Raw genomic sequence first — 20,899 nt, 5'->3', positions numbered from 1 at the left:
CGGTGCTGAGGTGGAATGGGCAGACAACCATACTGGCACCATTTTGTGTAACTCGCCAGCAAGGTCATCAAGTCTATGGTATGGAGAAGTCAGTTTTGAGACAAAAGAAGAACCTCTCAGACCCATGCCAAAAATCATGGGAGAAATAGAAGTGTGTCTGAGCCCTAAGTCCCATTGATTCTAATAAAATAATAGTAACAGAGAATGGGGAATCTAGCTGGTTATAAAGAGAAGAGGGCAAAGCAGGGTGATTAGTCACCATTGCTTTGTGTAAATTCATCCAGTGTAAATTCACTTACCTGGAAAATTGTAATATTCATGATCCTAGTCCCTTTCTTCCACTGGGGCCCAATGACTGACTTTATTCATGGATGTGGATCCTGTCCTAAAATACATCAAATCTGGAGGTGGGATTTTCATTTGGACTCAATGCATTTAGGAGAGCATTCCAGCTTTTTAATTTACAGAGCCAGTCCACTTACTATGAATCTCATTTGGGAGTTACCAGAAACCACCTCCACTTGGAACAGGGGTAGGGAACTTCCATTCCAGGGGACAATGTACACCTTCAGGCATCTTTATCTGACCAATGGGACTATGCCCAGGCCACACCCCTCTCCCCAGCCACATTCTTCCAGGCTACAGTCTTCAGTGACCTTGTTTCACATCCTCCTTGAGTATTGTTGCTTGGCTGGAAAGTGTCATTGAGCTATGATAATGAATCTTGCTTGCCTGGGTGGAAGTTAAAAGAGATGCTGGAGTGGGTATAAACATTACCCTGACATACAAATGTAAAATTTATACCCATTGTTCCTCTCACTTTTGCTTCCAGCCCCACCCACTACTGACATATGGCTCCTGGACCAAAAAACAACAAATGTAAGGTTTTGCAATTAGGCAGGAATAACCAGCTGCACAAATATGAGGTTTGGGACACCTGGGTTGCCAGTAGTACAGTAGTACCCCAAACTTAACATGAGTCAACAATGTGATGCAGTGGCAGAAAAAAATGCTAATGCTATTCAAGGGTGCAACAGCAGAAATATAATGTCCCAATCAATGGAAGTCATAGTACTTCTGCCTTGGTCAGACTCCACCTGGAATACTGTGTCCATTTCTGGGTGCCACAATATAAGAAAGATATTGACAAGCTGGAACATTTTCAGAGGAGGGTGGCCAAGATGATAAAAGATCTGCAAACCAAGCCTTATGAGGAACGGTTGAGGGAGCTGGCTACATTCAGCTGGAAAAGAGGAGACTGAGAGGAGATATGATCAAGGTCAAGGTCAAGGTACCCCTGCCCGTACGGGCCAGTCTTGACAGACTCTGGGGTTGTGCGCCCATCTCACTTAAGAGGCCAGGGGCCAGCGCTGTCCGGAGACACTTCCGGGTCACATGGCCAGTGTGACATCGCTGCTCTGGCGAGCCAGAGCTGCACACGGAAACGCCGTTTACCTTCCCGCTGGTAAGCGGTCCCTATTTATCTACTTGCACCCGGAGGTGCTTTCGAACTGCTAGGTTGGCAGGCGCTGGGACCGAACAACGGGAGCGCACCCCGCCGCGGGGATTCGAACCGCCGACCTTTCGATCAGCAAGTCCTAGGCGCTGAGGCTTTAACCCACAGCGCCACCTGTGTCCCAGGAGATATGATAGCCATCTTCAAATATTTAAAGTACTGACACAGGGAAGATGGAGCAACATTGTTTTCTCCTACTCCAGAAAGTAGGGCTCAAACCGATGGCTTCAACAAGTTATAAGAAAGGAGATTCTGACTAAATATCAGGAAGAACTTTCTGATGGTAAGAACTGTTCGACAGTGGAAGAGACTCCCTCAGATGGTGGTGGACTCTCCTTCCTTGGAAGTTTTTAAGCAGAGGTTAGATGGCCATCTGCCATGGATGCTTTAGTTGACATTCCTGCAGTGCAGAGATTGGGCTAGATGACCTTGGGGGGTCCTTCCAGCTCTACAATTCTGTGATTCTAAGAATGCAATGTGGCCCACAGGTTGGAAAACGGTTCTCTACCCCTGCCTTATGTTATCAATGGTATGGGAATTATGCATGTGATGGGACAATCTACCTTTTGTGACATATTTGAACACCTCTGTAAAGCAGTAGTTTATGATGAGGCTTCTATGCAGCATCCAAAGAAGCCCTAAGGGACATAATAAAAATGTAGCAGAGCCACAAATGATCAAAACCACAGATGTTCATAAGCGTAGTCCTTTCTCTCCTGAAAACACACACACACACGTAAATAGTACACAATACAGCAAGCTCTGCAAAAGTATACTTCAATATCTTTCCTTTGCTATTTTCACTTTAGCATATTTCATTATCGTTTGTATTAATTTTATTTTGTTTTTTTTAAAAAACCTCAGCGATTTAATTAAATAAAGTGGGCAGGACAGAGGGAGAAATCTGATTAACTCCCTAAGGTTCCAGCCTACAGGATTATGATGAGGCAATATTAAATCACCATCTAGTCGGAGGGATTTTGGACTCTTTCCAATCTGATGAAGGGAATCCCTGCAGCCATAGCTGAAATTTCACAGCTTACTTTTTGATTTTAAATATCTATTAAATGTGAAATACTCAGAGGAACGCTGAACATTCCTGGTGTTATTTCTTCCACCTCTCCTACTTACAGTTGTTGTTAAGTAATATCAAGGATGAACATGCATGTAAATATGTAGCAAAAAAAAAAAAGAATCAGAATTTGATCTATTCCCAACCCCCATGGGACTGTACATAATGTTTGACTATGAGGACAGATGGACCTCTTTGAAAATTAAATAGAAAAACCTCCTCCACAGCCTTCTTTTAGTTTTAATTGCTGGGTATATTCACCAGAAGCCCCACTGAAATAAATGGCTGTTCAGCAAAAGCCCCATTGTGGATGAGTGCAATTCCCATTAATTTCAATGGAACTTATGCATCAGAAACACCTAATGAATTGTGTTCATTGTAAATGTTGTGATATTGTAGGACTGAATTGAAACGCTCCTTAAAATGGCAATCTTTATCCACTTTAATCAATGAGGGCATCATTAAAATATCAATAGATCCTCACAAAACTTGTTGCTGTTGCCTCAGAGGACAGAACCAGATATAATGGGTGTAATACCATCATGAGTGGTCTATCTTTAGAAAGCTTTCAGCTTTTAACCTATCTCAAGTGCTTTATATCCTGACATTTTGCTTATTCCTCTTTTAATTTCTCTAGTGTCATATGATTAGTTATAAACTGCATAAATGTGAAAAATTTCAAATCAACTTTGCCTGGGATAACTTTGCCTGGGACAATGCTGCCATAAAGTAAGAGACTAAGTGGCCACAAAAACATCAGATAAGAATAGGATTGGATGTACCCATGAAAGTCTCATCTCTCCCATTTCATGCAGATTTTAAAAGGGAAATTATTCAAAATCCACATGGAAACACTAAGTTAAATACTGACAAGTGCTCCAAAACAAGTCACAGAACAGTCCACAGCCTGGGGCAGCAAATGTATGGGACCCAAACTGCAATGTGCAAGTCCCCCCAAGAGCCGTGGGACTTGATAACAATAAATCGCTCTCAAAGATAATTGTACAGAAAATGCATGTCTGTCCCCAGGTTTTGGATGCAAACTGCACCTGCAAATGCACATCAAATGGCTCTTTTGAAATCATGCTGATTGGCCACTGATAACATGCTTTCAAATAAGATTGTTCTCAGTGCTGATCAGTTGACCAGTGCTGAGAGTGAGCCCCTTTGAAGTTGTTAACTGATGTCATAATGACATTGGGTGATTGACAGGTGGACAGCCCCACCCACCTGCCAAACCTGGCACACAGGAGCCGGGGAGGTCAGGATGTAGGCCACTGGCCAGAACTATTTCCCCACCCCTCGATTAGAGCCTTACACATTTTGCACTTGCCTGTAATTTGAAACTTCCCACGTGAAGAATTTACACAGTGACATTCTATACTACAGAGAAAGGTCAAATCTCTTCCCCCACAACTTGCAATTACATGTTATACATCATTCATACCAGTTACTATTTGTTCCAGCAAGCATAAATAAAGCACATCTATAAAGAAAGGTTTGAATTCTCTGGAGAGGTCTACAATCACACCTGCATTGCAATTTCCTTCCAGTATTTGCCAGGCATAATAATAAGAATGAAAATGCACCAAACATCAATGCAGTAGAATCAGGAGACATTCTGGTATACAAAATGGACACATGACTGTCCTGTTTGCAAAAGAACAGATATGACTGTAAACAGTTGGCTGAATAAAACCAAACTGGCACTGAGATCCAGTGCGGTGCAATGCTTAGAATGTTAGTCTAGGATCAGTAAGATCCAGGTTCAAAACACTGCTCATCCATAAGCCTCAATGTGTGACCTGGGGCTAATTGCTGCCTGCCAGCTTAATCTGGTTCAAAAATTTGTCGTGAGAATAAAATGAGGTGGGGTAAGTAATTTGGGATACAAACCTGATTAAAAACAAGTTACCTGTGTTCTCAGTTCAGAGGGTCAGCATGCACATTAAAATGAGATAAGCAGTATGAAAGTGCGGCAGGGATGGATGGATCTGTCAATTTCTCTGATCGTCTATTTTTTCCAATTTAAAGTGCATTTTCACTGATGTGTGCATTTCTGTACACTTTCCAATATACATATATTTATGCACATTACATATATACATATATTTATGCACATTACAATATACATATATTTATGCACATTATGCAAAATTCAAAGAAGTGTGATTTTCAAAGGGCAGTTGAATTTCGGTTGACACATTGTTTGAAGAAGTGTTTGTCTGGAGAGTGCAGTTGCACTCTGGGGTATGCTTGCAGCTTCCCATAGGCATATGGCTGACCACAGTCTGTTGGAAGAGACAGATCTTTGACCTCATCCAGCTGGGCTCTTCTTATATTATTAGGCAAGTAATACGGTCATCATAGGAAACTGAGTCAGAAACTGAAGAATTTCTGGTTAAACGTGAGATCACAGAAAATAACAGCTTGGTGATTAAATTGAAAAATCCAAACATTGGAGTAAAAAGAAACGCCCAAAAGAGGTCTATTGTACATATATAATAGTGTGTGAAATTACAAGCTGAAGCTGCTGAGGTTATATGACCTGTACACTATTGTGTGGGTAAGAAAATGTACAGTGAAGTAGTCTGCATTAATATGCAGGCTATGCACTTGTTTGGGTTGACTTATGTTGATGAACATGCTAGAAAGCCCCCCCCCTCCGGACCCTGTATACCTATTGATGGCATGTGATATTGAAAAGTGTTTTCAGTTCAAACCATCTGGCCCACCCATGCAGGTGAGCTTTCCAAGGAGTCATCATTTCACAGCACTGGGAGTGTGCATCAAAAATTTAACTCCCATTTGACAGCTTGACAATAGTGTCATCCGCTTCTTTTACTGTTCTTCATATTCAAATGAGGAACAAGGATAATTGGATTGCAGATCCTCGAGTGATGGGGAAGCTTACTTTTAAAGAACAATACAGAAATGACTTTTTTTAAAATGGTTTAGCAGTTCTCTATCTGCATTAAAACAGGAGGGTAGAAAAATATAATAAGAGTGACTGTAGAAATTGGTTCCTGAAATTGCAGCACTTAATCTAGGTTTATGCATTCATGTATATCACTGGATTATGTTACATGGGGATTTTACTTGCATTACATGTGTGTAAACCAGGCATAGGCAAACTCGGCCCTCCAGATGTTTTGGGACTACAACTCCCATCATCCCTAGGTAACAGGACCAGTGGGCAGGGATGATGGGAGCTGTGGTCCCAAAACATCTGGAGGGCCAAATTTGTCTATGCCTGATGTAGACGGAAACCAAGCCTTATGAGGAACAGTTGAGGGAGTTTATGTTTAGCCTAGAAAAGGTGGGACTGACTGGGAGGAGATATGCTAGCCATATTCAAATATTTAAAGGACTGTCACATGGAAGATGATGCAAGCTTAGTTTTTCCTGCTCTGGAGGGAAGGACTCAAACTAATGGATTCAAGATACAAGAAAGGAGATTCCAATTAAACATCAGAAAGAGCTTTTTTTTCTTTTTAAATTATTTTTATTAAATATTTTCTTGGGTTACAGTGTACATACAGCATCTCTGCTTTCAGTAGTAAGAGCTGTTTGACTATCTCAAAAGGTAGTGGACTCTCCGTCCTTGGAGGTTTTTAAGGTGGCATATTATTTATTACTATTTTTATTTTCTTTATTACCAAGATAGAACAGCATAAAGATCCTATAATGTGAGCAGTTTAAGATGATTTCAGCCAGCATTATGAGGGTTTCCAATCACATGGAGGCTTCAAAGTGTGTTTTTCATTTGTAGTCGATTAAATTCTTGAATCAGTTCCTCAAACTAATTGAGTCATCATTGCAGCCCTAACTAAAACAAAGGTTATTCATCGCTGCACATTCCTTTAATTGTGTGACAGCCCTGATTCATTTACATTACTTAATTTTGCTTTAGGAACAGGAATAGAGACCCTCAGGCCTTGGGGCCAAATGCCTTTCAGGACTCTCCCAGGCCACACCCCACATTATCCCTGCTTTGTACCCTCCTTCAGTGTTTTTTTCCTGGCTGCAGTGCATCCTTGGATAATGCTCCTTCTCAGGTGGGTAGAGGATCAAGAGGGAGTGAGAGTGTAGAAAGACACTAGCCTACTGTGTGGGGATCAGGGGGAGAATCACATGTACTGTTCTGCTCACTTTGGCCTCTGGCCCTGGTCTCCACTGATATGTGGCCCCCAGAAGGTGGTCCAGGAGGAAATGTGGCCCTCAGGCTGTAAAGGGTTTGCTACGCCTGGCTTGCACTCATATTCCAGGAAACACATTAAATTCAATGGGAAATGCTACATTCCAAAAGGCAGAATATAAACACTACCCACTAGCTTCATCAGAAATGCTTGTTCTTAAAAATGAGGTAAAAAACATTTCCCTCAGATCCCTCATTTCATTAAGCTTTGAGCTTGCCATCTCTGCTCTCACATTCCTCTTTGTCCCTTAGGTTCCATTTGGTCTCCTTGCTGAATCATTTCCTGCCTGGAGTCTGTATCTTATTCTTGAACATGTCTTCAAAAGCTGCTGTGAGACTTTTGGAAACTCAAAGATAACATATGTCATAGGTTTTGCTTTCAGAAGCAATTCAGACCTGGTGCACCATTGTATGTATGACATGCTGTCTCCACGGTATGTAGCCACTGCTCCTGAACATCACTTTACATCTCTGTATCCAAACCTTTGAGGATGGGAGTTAACTTGACCCATGCTGTCATGTGCAAGTCATATATATATATGTGAATGAAGGTATACAGATTGAAGTGCTTGAAGGTTCTGTGAGCCAGTCACTTTGTAAGGCTGCAAATCCTTTTCATTTTCTCCTGCTGCTGTTTCTTTGGTTAACAACAATCACCTCAACACTTTCACAGTCTTCATTCCATGGCAAGTTCAGCAGTTATAATTTAAAGAATTACAGTACCAAGTCTTGGATTGAACATTTTCAAAGAATCCTGGTATTCCCCCTGCTCAGGAAACACTTAACAGTTAGCATGGGAGACACAAACCTGCTACCATTCCTGATTGCTGGCTCATAGCAGTAAACTGCTACTCCACTACTCTCCAAGGTACAGTGGTACCTCTGGTTAAGTACTTAATTCGTTCCGGAGGTCCGTACTTCTAGAATCATAGGATCATAGAGTTGGAAGAGACCACAAGGGCCATCGAGTCCAACCCCCTGCCAAGCAGGAAACACCATCAGACCACTCCTGACATATGGTTGTCAAGCCTCTGCTTAAATAATAATAATAATAATAATAATAATAATAATAATAATAATAATAATAATTTTTATTTATATCCCGCCCTCCCCAGCCGAAGCCGGGCTCAGGGCGGCTAACAACACCAAAATAGTGCAACATTATAAAAACATTATAAAAATTAATTAAAATCAAGATTGATGGCAACCATAAAGTTTTGTAAAGGTTGCCAAAGGAGGGAGTCAGGCTGTGCCCTAACCAAAGGCCTGGCGGAACAGCTCTGTCTTGCAGGCCCTACGGAAAGATGTCAAGTCCTGCAGGGCCCTTGTCTCTTGTGACAGAGCATTCCACCAGGTTGGAGCCGCAGCCGAAAAAGCCCTGGCTCTAGTTGAGGCCAGCCTAACCTCTCTGTGGCCTGGGACCTTCAAGGTGTTTTTGTTTGAAGACCGTAAGTTCCTCTGTGGGGTATACCAGGAGAGGCGGTCCCGTAGGTACGAGGGTCCTAGGCCGTATAGGGCTTTGAAGGTTAAAACCAGCACCTTAAACCTGATCCTGTACTCCACCGGGAGCCAGTGCAGCTGTTATAGCACCGGATGAATGTGATCTCGCAGCGAAGACCCCGTAAGGAGTCTCGCTGCGGCATTCTGCACCCGCTGGAGTTTTTGGGTCAGTCTCAAGGGCAGCCCCACGTAGAGCGAGTTACAATAATCCAATCTGGAGGTGACCGTCGCGTGGATCACAGTAGCTAGGTCAGGGCGAGAAAGGTAAAGAAGGAGACTCCACCACACTCCTTGGCAGCAAATTCCCTTACTGTCAGGAAGTTCTTCCTAATGTTTAGGTGGAATCTTCTTTCTTGTAGTTTGGATCCATTGCTCCGTGTCCGCTTCTCTGGAGCAGAAGAAAACAACCTTTCTCCCTCCTCTATGTGACATCCTTTTATATATTTGAACATGGCTATCATATCACCCCTTAACCTCCTCTTCTCCAGGCTAAATATGCCCAGCTCCCTTAGCCGTTCCTCATAAGGCATCGTTTCCAGGCCATTGACCATTTTGGTTGCCCTCCTCTGGACACGTTCCAGTTTGTCAGTGTCCTTCTTGAACTGTGGTGCCCAGAACTGGACACAGTACTCCAGGTGAGGTCTGACCAGAGCAGAATACAGTGGCACCATTACTTCCCTTGATCTAGATGCTATACTCCTATTGATGCAGCCCAAAATTGCATTGGCTTTTTTAGCTGCCGCGTCACACTGTTGGCTCATGTCAAGTTTGTGGTCAACCAAGACTCCTAGATCCTTTTCACATGTACTTAACCTGAAAATGTTCTTAACCTGGAGCGCCACTTTAGCTAATGGGGCCTCCTGCTGCTGCTGCGCCGCCACAGCACGATTTCTGTTCTCATCCTGAAGCAAAGTTCTTAACCTGAAGCACTATTTCTGGGTTAGCGGAGTCTGTAACCTGAAGCGTATGTAACCTGAAGCATATGTAACCCAAGGTACCACTGTACTGTACTGTACTTTCCTTTCCTTTCAAATGCCAGACTCTCTTTTCTGTTGTGGTCTAGGAACTGCCACCTGAATGCCACAGGTAAGTTTCCTCTCCCCACCACAACCACCTTTAAAGGATTGTATTCAAAGCACCTCAATTAAATACATTTAAAACAGTATCATACCACTTTAAATAGTTGTGGTTTCCTCCATGAGAATCCTAGCAACTGCAGTTTGTCAAGGGTGCTGAGAGTTGTTGGTGATCCCTATTCCCTTCACAGAACGATAATTCCCAGAATTGTTTAGCGATAAATTCTTCCTACAGAACTGTGGTCATTGTAGCTCTCTGAAGAGATATGTGGATTGCTTAATATCTTTGGGTGCCCTGGCTGATAGAAAAGGCCAGAACATGCTTCCCCTCATTTCTGCAGCCCTGAAGCAAATAGCAGTTGGAGCCAAGTTTTCTTTCTGGCAGAGGGAAGGGAAACATGCTTCTCGTCCTGGTAACACTTCTCTTGGGCTGATAGTTGGGGCCAGACTGGCCTTCTATTTGCCAATGAGTTCTTCCTGAGAGACTGGGGGGTGCAAATTCCTAGTGGACCTTAGTTCCTTGTTTGTGCTTCCTTTCAACTCTCCAGTCCCAGAGCAACTTATAGTTGGAGTCAACTGTTAATGGAATTATCAAGTACAGTTTGCTTTGGTTTGATATCAGATGATGGTAAAACCAAACATCACCCATCCCTCCCCTCCACCCCAAAAAATGATGACACAAATCAAGATTCTGCATGTGCCAATCAATCTTCAGCAGACTAGGTGCAATTTTCTAATGATAAAGCCTTTATCTCCTCTGAAACTCTCATTGATTGATGAGAAACTAACCTACAAACATTCCAGGTGGCAGGTGATAATTTGTTGGCAAGGACCACACTGAAAAATTCCAAGCACCACATGCTGGCCATTGATTCAGTGTGTGGCTTTCTTATACTTACTCTTTGTGATCTGCACTTGGCTCCACAGGATTGATTGCCTACAACTTGTAGTATAACACAGCTATTAAAAACACACACCAAGAACTCCGTTGTGTTTTGCATTTATGAAAGAGACTGAGCAGCAATATCCTGTCAACCTTCCTTTCCCCAATATATGTAACACAGGCTAGAGGGGTAAAAAAGATATAGGAAAGTTACGTTGTGTCAAACGACACAACACAAATTACATCCTTGCCGGAGCACTATAACCAGCAGGCTTGAAGATGCCTGCTTTTTCTTCAATGGCCTTGGGCTAATACAATGGCAGTCAAGGAAGTTGCACAATCAGTTTCTTTCGGGTGCCCTGCATACATTCTCTTTCAAAGTAAATAGCAATTATTTCTCTCCCTCACTCCACCCCCCCTCCATCCACATACACACAACCAATACTTCTGGTCATGTCCCTCTGAGAAAGTACCCTATTGATTGTGGTAGCTGTTAGTGCTCTCTACGTGCACTTAGTTCAAGTGTGGATGTGAATACCAATAGAAGAATTCAGCCTTTCCTTTTTGCTGTCTGCAAAGGTTGCCTCACATTCCTCCTGCAAGTTATGCAATGCACACCCCCTCCTGGGCTTCACTCTTTGGCCTCTTCCTGATTGACTAACTGATGCATTTTGTTTTCATCTTGGAAGTGCCTACACCAAATAGCCTTTCAGAAGAAGAAGAAGAAGAAGAAGAAGAAGAGAGGGGAAAAACTAAAGGCATGTATTGATTTCTTCTCTGCCATGGGAAAGTGCCTTCTTTTCCATCACACGGTTTCAGTGACACTTAATACTTCCTAGAGCTTGCCAAACTCGGTGAATCTCAAATGGCTCCTGAACTTTGTTTGATTATAGCCTTCCACTTGATGCTAAATAGCTTTGCTCTTGAATGAACTTGGCCCTTATTTTCCGGACATAATGGGGATTGATTCTTCAAACTACACTTAGAGCCCACCTTTATTCTGTGGAACTCAAGGTGGGATAAAGTTCGGAATACGTGAAGCTGCCTTATACCAAGTCAGAACATTGCTCCATCTAGTTCTGTATTGTCTACAGTAGTTGACAGTAGGTTTCCAGGTTTTCATACATGAGTCTTTCCCATTCCTGCATGGAAATATCATGGATTGATCCGAGATAATCGGCATGGAAAGTTGGTTTATTAGAATACGTATAAATGCTGCTTTAGACAACAAACTTACAGTCTAAGCAGGTAGCAAATTCTACAATACATATACAACTTGATTAAATAGTAAAAATTGCATTTTTATGTTGTGAACCACCCTGTGATCTTTTGATGAAAGGTGGTATACAAATTTAATAAATAAATAAATAAATAAATAAATAAATATGTAGCTGTCTGATTAAAGCTATTAATTGGAACAAGAATCCCTGTAGCTGGTTCTCATTTTGCAACTATGCAATTATTACTAATTTTTCTGCTTCTGCAGATGTACTGTATATTGAAGCTGCTTTACATAATATGCTTGCTGTCACTTATTGGCCTCTGCTTTCAAACGTGATGTGATGAGAGTTGAGGAACCTGCTGTGTTGAGACACCGCTAAAGTATGTTGCTGTTAATAAGCAAGAATTCGAGTTCAGGAAGTCTGAGGTTTGCGGCAGGAAAATAAGTTGAGATGGAGCACGCAGATAAAGTTATAACACATGCTAGTTAGCCTGATAAAAAATTCTGGTGTTAATGGGGAGGAGGGGTATACCAAGCTCACTAAGTGGTCAGCCTGACTTTGAGCTGTACTTTATCACACTACAGGTAGACTTTCACATGAAGGGCATGATGTTACCAGGCCATGGTCTGAGGGCATAAATTAGCAGGGTACTTCCTTGAACCTGAATTCTCCTTAGGAGATGTGCAGGACCCCACAGAAGATCTTCACACTGTCAGTGACTTTGAAGAGCCATTGGAGTGATAACCCTGGATGACCCCATACAATATTTCAGGCCATATCTCAGACTCCCCCTCATCTTTGCCAGGGCTGCAGGGGTAGAAGAGATGGTGAAACAGCCAGGAGTTTTACAGCCACATTGCAGGCTTGGACTTGTGACTGGAGATAGATTGTCTAGGAAGGAACCCATGTATGCTACCTTGTGTCCCATGATGGAAGGTAGGTGATAATGCAGTAAATAAATGCAGGCTTTGACATCCTCTTTCCTTGAAACAGAGCAGACAGTAAAGCAGAGTTCTACTGCCCCCCTCCAATGAGGTGGTTAGACCCCAACTCCCATCATTCCTCACCATTGGCCATGCTGGTTGGAACTGATAAGAGTTGGAGTCTAACAACATCTGCAGGGCCACAGGTTGCTTGTGCCTCTAGTAAAGGCTTGGTCACTATGTGATTCTGGTCTTCTGTGTGAGGATATGAACAGACAACAAACAATAATGGGTTTTGTAGATGGTTAAAGGATACAAGCAATAGATGTGTGTGTGTGTGTGTGTGTGTCTAGAGAGAGAGAGAGAGAGATAATATAGACAGATATCAATGCCAGAAAACTGGCTAGCATGTCATTTATACATTGAACAGACATGCTGATGGCACATTCAGTATTTTTATTTGACTTTGGAGCTGTTTTTAAATATGTGTCGTGAAATATTAGATCTCACTTACATAAATAGAGATGGGTCCAGGCTCTCTGGTATCATGTAGCGCAATGGAGTATATCCTCAAGCAATATTTTCTTATTCAAATCAACAGAGAATAGGAGGAAGACATCTATCTATCATGATGTTCATAGCAGATTATCATCATGGTGTTATCAGCACAGCTTGCAAACTTAAAAGAATACCAAAACCACAGTCCTTTAATTGAAAGATGTCATTGTGCATATATATCTCTCTCTATAAAATTTTTAGCTGTACAGAGCTATTGCTTATTCTCAGAGGAATAGCTACGCTTTTGTCTCTTATCTTTTATAGCCTTGCTCTTTTTTCCCTTAATACACACTGTAACTAGCAGGCGATCTTTCAAGATCTCTTGTAAAGTCTGTGTGCATTCAAGAACAGAGTGAAAATCCCATAAATGAAAGAAGGATGTCACTTTAACTCTGCATGGGATACATAGTAGTTACAGAAGCAAGTTTTTTGGGTGTGGGTGTGTGGGTGTGTTTACCCGACTACCACCCTCACTACAACAGTGACTACTGTAAAAGTGCTCAAGGTATTGTATAAATATACCTTTGCATCTTCTTTCCCAGTACTGTAATCTCAAGTGCCTATATTAGGAATGAGGGAGGTTTTTTTTTGTTCATTTAGCACTTTAAAGAGTTTCAGAAAGCACTTTCTGAAACAATATGTATTATATATTAGGTTGCTTGGTTCAGATGTTAAAGCATACAACAGTTATACACACCATGCTTGGTCACTAAAGCAAGATGCTCTTAATCTTAGGGTAGTGGGTTTGAGCCCTACATTGGGCAAAAGACTTTTGCATTGCTGGGGGTTGGACCAGTTGACCCCTGTGGTCTCTTCCAACTCTACAATTCTATGATTCTATGATTGGCAGGTGGGCATGGATGTTTCTGGTCCTGCATACCATAATTTAGAGGACTGGGAACATGATGTTTGAATTGAACCAATAGTAGGGATATAATGTTTGCCCACTTCTTCTTTTTCTAGAGGTGACTCTGAATGTGAACAAAAAGTGCTTGTGTCCCCCATTCCAGATAGGAGATTAAATCACTCCTATTTGTCATTATGCAAAACAAACTGTTGAAACTTTGCTGGCCTTACTCATTTCACTGAGCATTCACTTACAGGAGAATCAGTGGGGTCACAGCCTTCCTTATCTTTTCTATCAGCTGCTTTAGATAGCTACTGTTACAGAACAATACAGAGGGATCATTGTTTTACTAATACTCCATGAAGTGGGAATTGACGCTAGTGAGATTCATTAATAAAGCCTCATCCTACATCATACTCACAAGCACACTGAAATTTTTTATGTCATGTTGACTCAGGACCTCAAATCAGCCCTGATGATGATGATGCTGTTGGTTGTGGTGGTGATGATGATTTACCCACCCTTCACCATAATGGTCAAAGGTGGAGTCTCAAGACTTTGAAGCAGGGCAACAGAACAGCAGTAGAGCATCTCCTTTCCCTGCAGAAGGTCCCAGGTTCAATTCTCAGCTTCTCCAGGTAGGGCTGGGAAAGAATTTTCTGTAAAATGGCTGCCAGTAAGAGCTAGATGGAGCAATAGCAGAATATTGGTCCACGTAGCTCATTACTGCCTACAGTGACACAAATGAAGGTGGCTTGCAATGCTCCTATGGACCCAAACTGCAGCAGGAAGACGTTTGAAGCTGGATTGACCATGAAACTATCCATCTTGGCTTTTTCCAACTGATATGTTGTCTCTTTTATACTCCATACCCTTCTGCTCTAACACGCCTCCACAGATATTTTCTTTTTAAACCTGTGGGCAGCAATCATGCTATTTCTATTTTTTGTACAATGAACCTCAATTTTATAGTTACAGATAGGTAGCCGTGTTGGTCTGCCATAGTCAAAACAAAAAAAAATCCTTCCAGTAGCACTTTAAAGACCAACTAAGTTAGTTCTTGGTATGAGCTTTCGTGTGCATGCACACTTCTTCAGATACACTTCTTCAGATTCCTCAATTTTATATATAGTAATCATCATCTTCATAGGGAGCTTTCAGAACCAAGAGGCCCAGAGATTTAAATATTTGCTAGAGAGAGAAAGGATAAAGGTTTAGCAGTGAATAATGAAAGTGTAAAATAAGAGAATTAGCTGGTGCAAGAAGAGTTAGATTAGAGCAGAGGTTCCCAAACTGTGATCTTTAATTCAGATGGCAATTTAGGTGGTTGGTGATGTGTATGTGAAGAAAACAAGTGGCAGCGGCTCCTCTGGAATGGACTGCAATTTCTCCTATTAAACTCTAATGTACATATTTTTGCAAGTGGTTTCCCCTAACATAATGTATAGGTAAAGGTAAAGGGACCCCTGACCATTAGGTCCAGTCATCACCGACTCTGGGGTTGCGGCGCTCATCTCACTTTATTGGCCGAGGGAGCCAGCGTACAGCTTCTGGGTCATGTGGCCAGCATGACTAAGCTGCTTCTGGCAAACCAGAGCAGCGCAGAGCAGTGCATGGAAATGCCGTTTACCTTCCTGTTGGAGCGGTACCTATTTATCTACTTGTACTTTGACGTGCTTTTGAACTGCTAGGTTAGCAGGAGCTGGGACTGAGCAACGGGAGCTCACCCCGTTGCGGGGATTCGAACCACCAACCTTCTGATCAGCAAGTCCTAGGCTCTGTGGTTTAACCCACAGCGCCACCCGCGTCCCTAACATAATGTATATCTGTATGCTATTTTCACTACACACTCATTACTCACTTTCCCCTAATATATGCATTTTATTAAACATTATTTGCTTGGAGAACAGCATCATAACATTTAGAGAAGTGAGAATTTTGAAGGATGGTTGTGTTTTGGTTATCATATTGTCATTGGCTAAAGCTTCCAGGTTTCTCTTGGTGGTCATACAGAAGGGAAGGGGGGAATGAACTGTACGTGAGTGTAAGGTTGCATGTGGCTCATTCTAATCACACTATAGGGATGGAGAACCTGTGGTCTGCTGCTGCCACCATCCATGACTATTAATCATGCAGGCTGAAACTGAAGTCCTGCAACATCTGGTGGGCCATAGACTCCCCACCCCTGGTTTAGCCTGCTGCTTATATGTGGTCTGTCAGTCTTGGCAGTGTTTTGAAGATTCAGACACTGTTTTCCATGGGGATACTTATTCTCTGATAACCCAAAGTCATTATTCCCTTCTGTCTTAGAAAGAAAGAGAACTATTTTGCCCTGAGCTAGCTTACAGCCTAGCTCAGGGTGCCTGCTTAAAAGGTATAATAATTCATTTGATATTTTTAGCATTGAAGACAGGTATCATTTAGGAGCACATTACATTCCATAGCTATTATGTAGCCCATAAAAGTGAACATCATAATACTTTGATTGCAGGTTAAATCCAAGTTTAAAAACAGCTCACAGAAGCACAAATCCTCTATAAAAAACAGTTTTGTCATTCTATTTATTCTTATCATCGACCATACAGCCTAATGTGTTTTCCATAATTTTGGAAGTAAGCATTACGGTTATTTTTATCACTGTCTATTACCAGCAGTTAGATAGATTCTGCTGTCATGTGCAGCATAAATCCTGGATAACTCCATTGACCTCCACTTTTTTTTTTTAATGTGAGCCAGAGCGAAACTAGCTCTAGCTGAAAATACACACTAAGTGCTGGTGGTGAGGATTCTTATTTTCTCTTATAAATGCTTTTCAAGCGAGTTACAGGAAAATATGGTACAGTAGCAAGAATGCTCAGTATTTGAAAGTTGAAAACACAGGTTCAAACCCCCTCCATTCATACTTTATGTGGCAATTGTGTACGCCACAGCTGAATGAGTGCTAAACTAGAACTGGAAGGGCAGAAAGCAGGAAGGCTAACAGTAGATGGAGCTAAAGTAAATGACAGGCAGAGCAAACTAATTAATATAATGTTGTTCCCATCCTCCTCCCAGTTGAATTCTACAAGGAACAATCTTGAGACTAAGGAGGAGGAAGCTAAAGGCCAGGTTATATGTAGGAAGGCAGGCAGCTGGGGGCTAATTGAAGACAGACTGAATATGGTGAGGTAGTGTTCCATTCACCTAAACAGAGCAGCATCTATTAGTTTTGTTTAATGGCTTTTTAGCTTTAGCCTTTTAAAGGTATCCAGCCTCCCAAGCCAGTTTTAAACACATCAATATAGTGCCATCTCCAAATTCCACCAAATAAAATAAAATAACAATATTAAAAATAACAGCAGAAGATAAAAACAGCTCCTAAAAGACAGCAGCCATAAAATCACCTGATGGCAGGCTGGAATATAAAAACTTTTAAGCCATCCATCCAAAAACATGTACTCTCCAAATGTTGCCAGGCTCCAGCTCCAGGCAGAACAACCAATTGTCAGGGATGATGGGAGTTTTATTCCAAACATCTGGAAGGCACCATCTTGGGGAAAGCTTGGTTAAGCTTTCATAAAATCCAACGGAGGGGAGTCTCTGTGTGTGTGAGTATTCCTAGTGCAGGTTTGTGATGTTACCGGAAAAATCCGAGGGATCCCTTGGACAAAACAAAGACACCAACCAGGATAACTTGGAGCAAAACAGCAGCCTGTAGGCTTGGCCTTTACTGAACTGTTGCAACAGGGTGTTCCCCTCACTTGCAGGAGAGAGGAAAGACACAGAAAAATGGTGTGCAAGCCCTTATAAAAACTTTTGAAATTCTCATCCTCTAGGTCAAGCCCACCCCCAGAAACATCATGCATACATTACAGAAAGGAGGGGTTGAGGGAGGAGTTGTGGTGGTAACCTGAGTGTCCTGTCACCTGGCTGGTTCCCTTCTCCTCCTCCCCATGAGTCATTTTCTGAAGACAAAAGGTAGTCGCAGTTTCCTGCCCCCTGAGGGAAGATCTGATCATTGTCCTTTGTTCCAGTCCATGCTGAATCCACTCCCATATGCAAGTTCTTTGTGATCTTGATTGTCTTCTGTCTAGGACCATCAGGGTTGGCATAGCAACTGGGCAGGGTTCCTGTGGATGTGCTGGGATGGTGAAGGGATTATGGTGCCCTGTATCAAACCTTCCCCATTTTGTAGTCTTTCCTTCATGGAGTAAAATAAAAGTGGAACAGTGCGAATCTGATGTATGGTTGATTTTCTATGAATTTATAACAGAAGCGTAGCGTATGTAGTGTGTGAGTGTGTGTGAAGTTTGTACAAACTGAATGATGGGGGGGGGTTCCTGCTAGAGTGAAAATATATGAACCGTCCCGTCCCGTCCCCCCCCCCCCGGCATTAATGACGCTAACAGCATTCACCAGCAAGCTGGGATAAATTGTCATTTGCCTGAAGCAACTAAATGCACTGAGATGGCTCTGATTACACATCCTTAGAAAAGACTGTCTGTTTGTGCCTCTCCACCTCTCTCTGGCTTACTTATGGGAATAATGCCATTCCCACCTTAGAGTGGATTTGCCACACCCCAAATCCCCAAAGAAGTGTCATATTGGTATTGCCCAGGGGAGGAGCTGAGGTAAGCATGTGGTGGCCAATGGGCCAAGGGGTTGCAGCCAAGCTTTTTAAGTTGGCTCCTCCTCCAAACTTTCCACTCTTCTCTGTGACAGCCTACCTCCCTTTGTAATGTTGGCTTTGCTAAAGGGGCTGAGTAGGAATTATTTTGAGGGAGCCCCTGATTGGCCTTGGGACACTTTCTTTTTAAGTTTGTTGTTGCATTCAGTTTGCAAACAATTCAACTGTTTATGTCTCCCCCCCCCCTCATTTTGCACTGTAGTTGCTTTACTTTGAAATGAATGGTGTGAAATAGCATTAATCATGCAAATTACATAAGTTATGTAAATTTGCCAACACGGCCAGCAAGTCAAATGACTTCACCGGAGTGCTAAATGCAACAAATGCAGGATGGAAGTCCTCTTGCATCCCTTCCGTTGGAACACACGAAGGGCTCATCTAGTCTAGCACTGTCTAGCACTGTGTTCCTCTGTCAAAATTTGCACTTTTCCAAATTTTGCAATGCAGTTCTCCAGTGAAGTAATGGGCACAAAAATGCATATCCCAGGATAAAGTGTGCATACAAAAACATATACTAGCAAACATAACTTGGGAGGATTGCATACTAAAATGTATTAAAAATGCTAATGGTTGCAGAAATGTGGAGAACTGAAATTCAGACTGGGAAAATGAGAACCTTGGAAAATCAAAACTGGCATATTTGTCCATCCCTACTCACAAGTTTGCACCCTGGAAGGGAAATCCAACACAATCTGCTCTGAATTGGGATGGAAGTTTAAATGTTCCAAGTCCTACAACTAGCTACAAAATAAGGGCAAGAGCAGGGACTTTCCTTAAGAGTGATCTACTATCTTTATAGCTAATTAATAGCCATAAGTATTCCCAATGTGCATGTAATTTAAATTTCTGCCACCAAGCATGCAGTTGCGGTTGCCATTACCCACTACATAGAAAGGCTATTAAAGGGAAAAAATAACAGGAAATGATCTATTGTAGCTCTTAATAAATAAAAAAAAGACCAAAGTAATATGACCCAGTGTTCTGGTAAATTTTGCTGCTGGCATTTTGAAATAGGTTTCAAGGAAATGCTGTACACTATGAAAGCCTTGCACTTTGCATATTAATCACTTCCCAGACCCTAATTAGATGCAGATAACTGTGCAAGCACCTAAATGTATTTAATAAATCTGAGATTGTATTTCACCTAATATCACTGCAATGCATTAAAATAATGAACACAAGCAATAAAGGCTCCTCTTGTTTGCAGATGTTTGCTTGCCTAAATATACATTTTTTCCCCTTAGACAATAATCTAAGCTTTATGTAAATGACTAGGGAAGAACAAAATATAATGCAGTGGGTGGAAAGATGTAATGCAGCTGTATTAATAAAAGAAAGTGTTCATCTAGCCTTCTCTGGATATTAATCACTTAGGATTTATATGCAATATAGGCTGTCATGGAAAATGTTTGTTCTCTATCTGGGGTGGTTTGCAGCTATGGGCTTATGTTTTATCCCATCCTGCTTATGTTTGATTAAAACTTGTATCTCCTTGTATGCCATATATCTTGCATATTGCACATAGGACATTATTTACTCTCTGGATAAATGGGTCAAAGGATGAGGTGTTTCCTAAGGGAGATAGGAAACATCTTTGTACCAAGTGAGATCATTGCCCCATCTAGCTCAATCCTGTCTGCACAGACTGAGAGCAGTCCTCATGTCATTAATTGAGCCTTGGGCTTTTAAAGGCCTCGACCTCTCCTCCCTCTCATGAGATCCCACCATATTCCGAAAGATTTTGCACGAGCACAGCCAGGAGATGAAACTTGCCTCCCGCATTGCTCTCTGAACAATGTGCAGGGTGCACCTGGACCAAAATAGTTCTTTCTCTCTGTGTGTTTGTTGTGTAATGTACATTACATTTAATATGTCTGTGTATTCCTAATAACAATTGCAGCTGATTAATGAGCCAAAACGTTTTTCAGTCCTACACTGGATTTTGTAGACTTAATTTTTGGCAGAAAAGCCAAGATATTGCTAGCAATCCTCTCTACATCCATAATACCCTTTTGTTATGTTTTGAGTCATTCAGCAGGTAAGTGGATTAATGGACTTGAATTCCAAAACCACTTAAGACAAATCATATACATGTTTATTCATTGTGTTGGGCACTTTATGTTAGACATTTTCTTCCTCCTTGCAGCATGTTTCTTTAATGTCTTCTATGATTGCAATTAGACCAGTACCTAGAGGAAATGTATGCACTTAGAAGTTGATTGAACCTTGTATTAATGGTGCATTTTTGGATTCAGTATTAGATAGCAATGAGTCAGAGGCAACACCAAATGGTATTATAATTGAGCATTAATGCAAAGGAGGAAAAATCAAACACGATTAACAGACAATGGACACATTATCTCATGGGGAACATAATGCAAAAATAAAATAATAAAATTGGAAAACCATGAATGGTGTCCATAAATCATCTTTATTT

The sequence above is a fragment of the Podarcis melisellensis genome (assembly GCF_964234715.1).
Source record: "Podarcis melisellensis genome assembly, chromosome: 8".
In the NCBI taxonomy this organism is placed as follows: Eukaryota; Metazoa; Chordata; class Lepidosauria; order Squamata; family Lacertidae; genus Podarcis; species Podarcis melisellensis.
Note: the sequence above shows the minus strand (reverse complement) of the source record.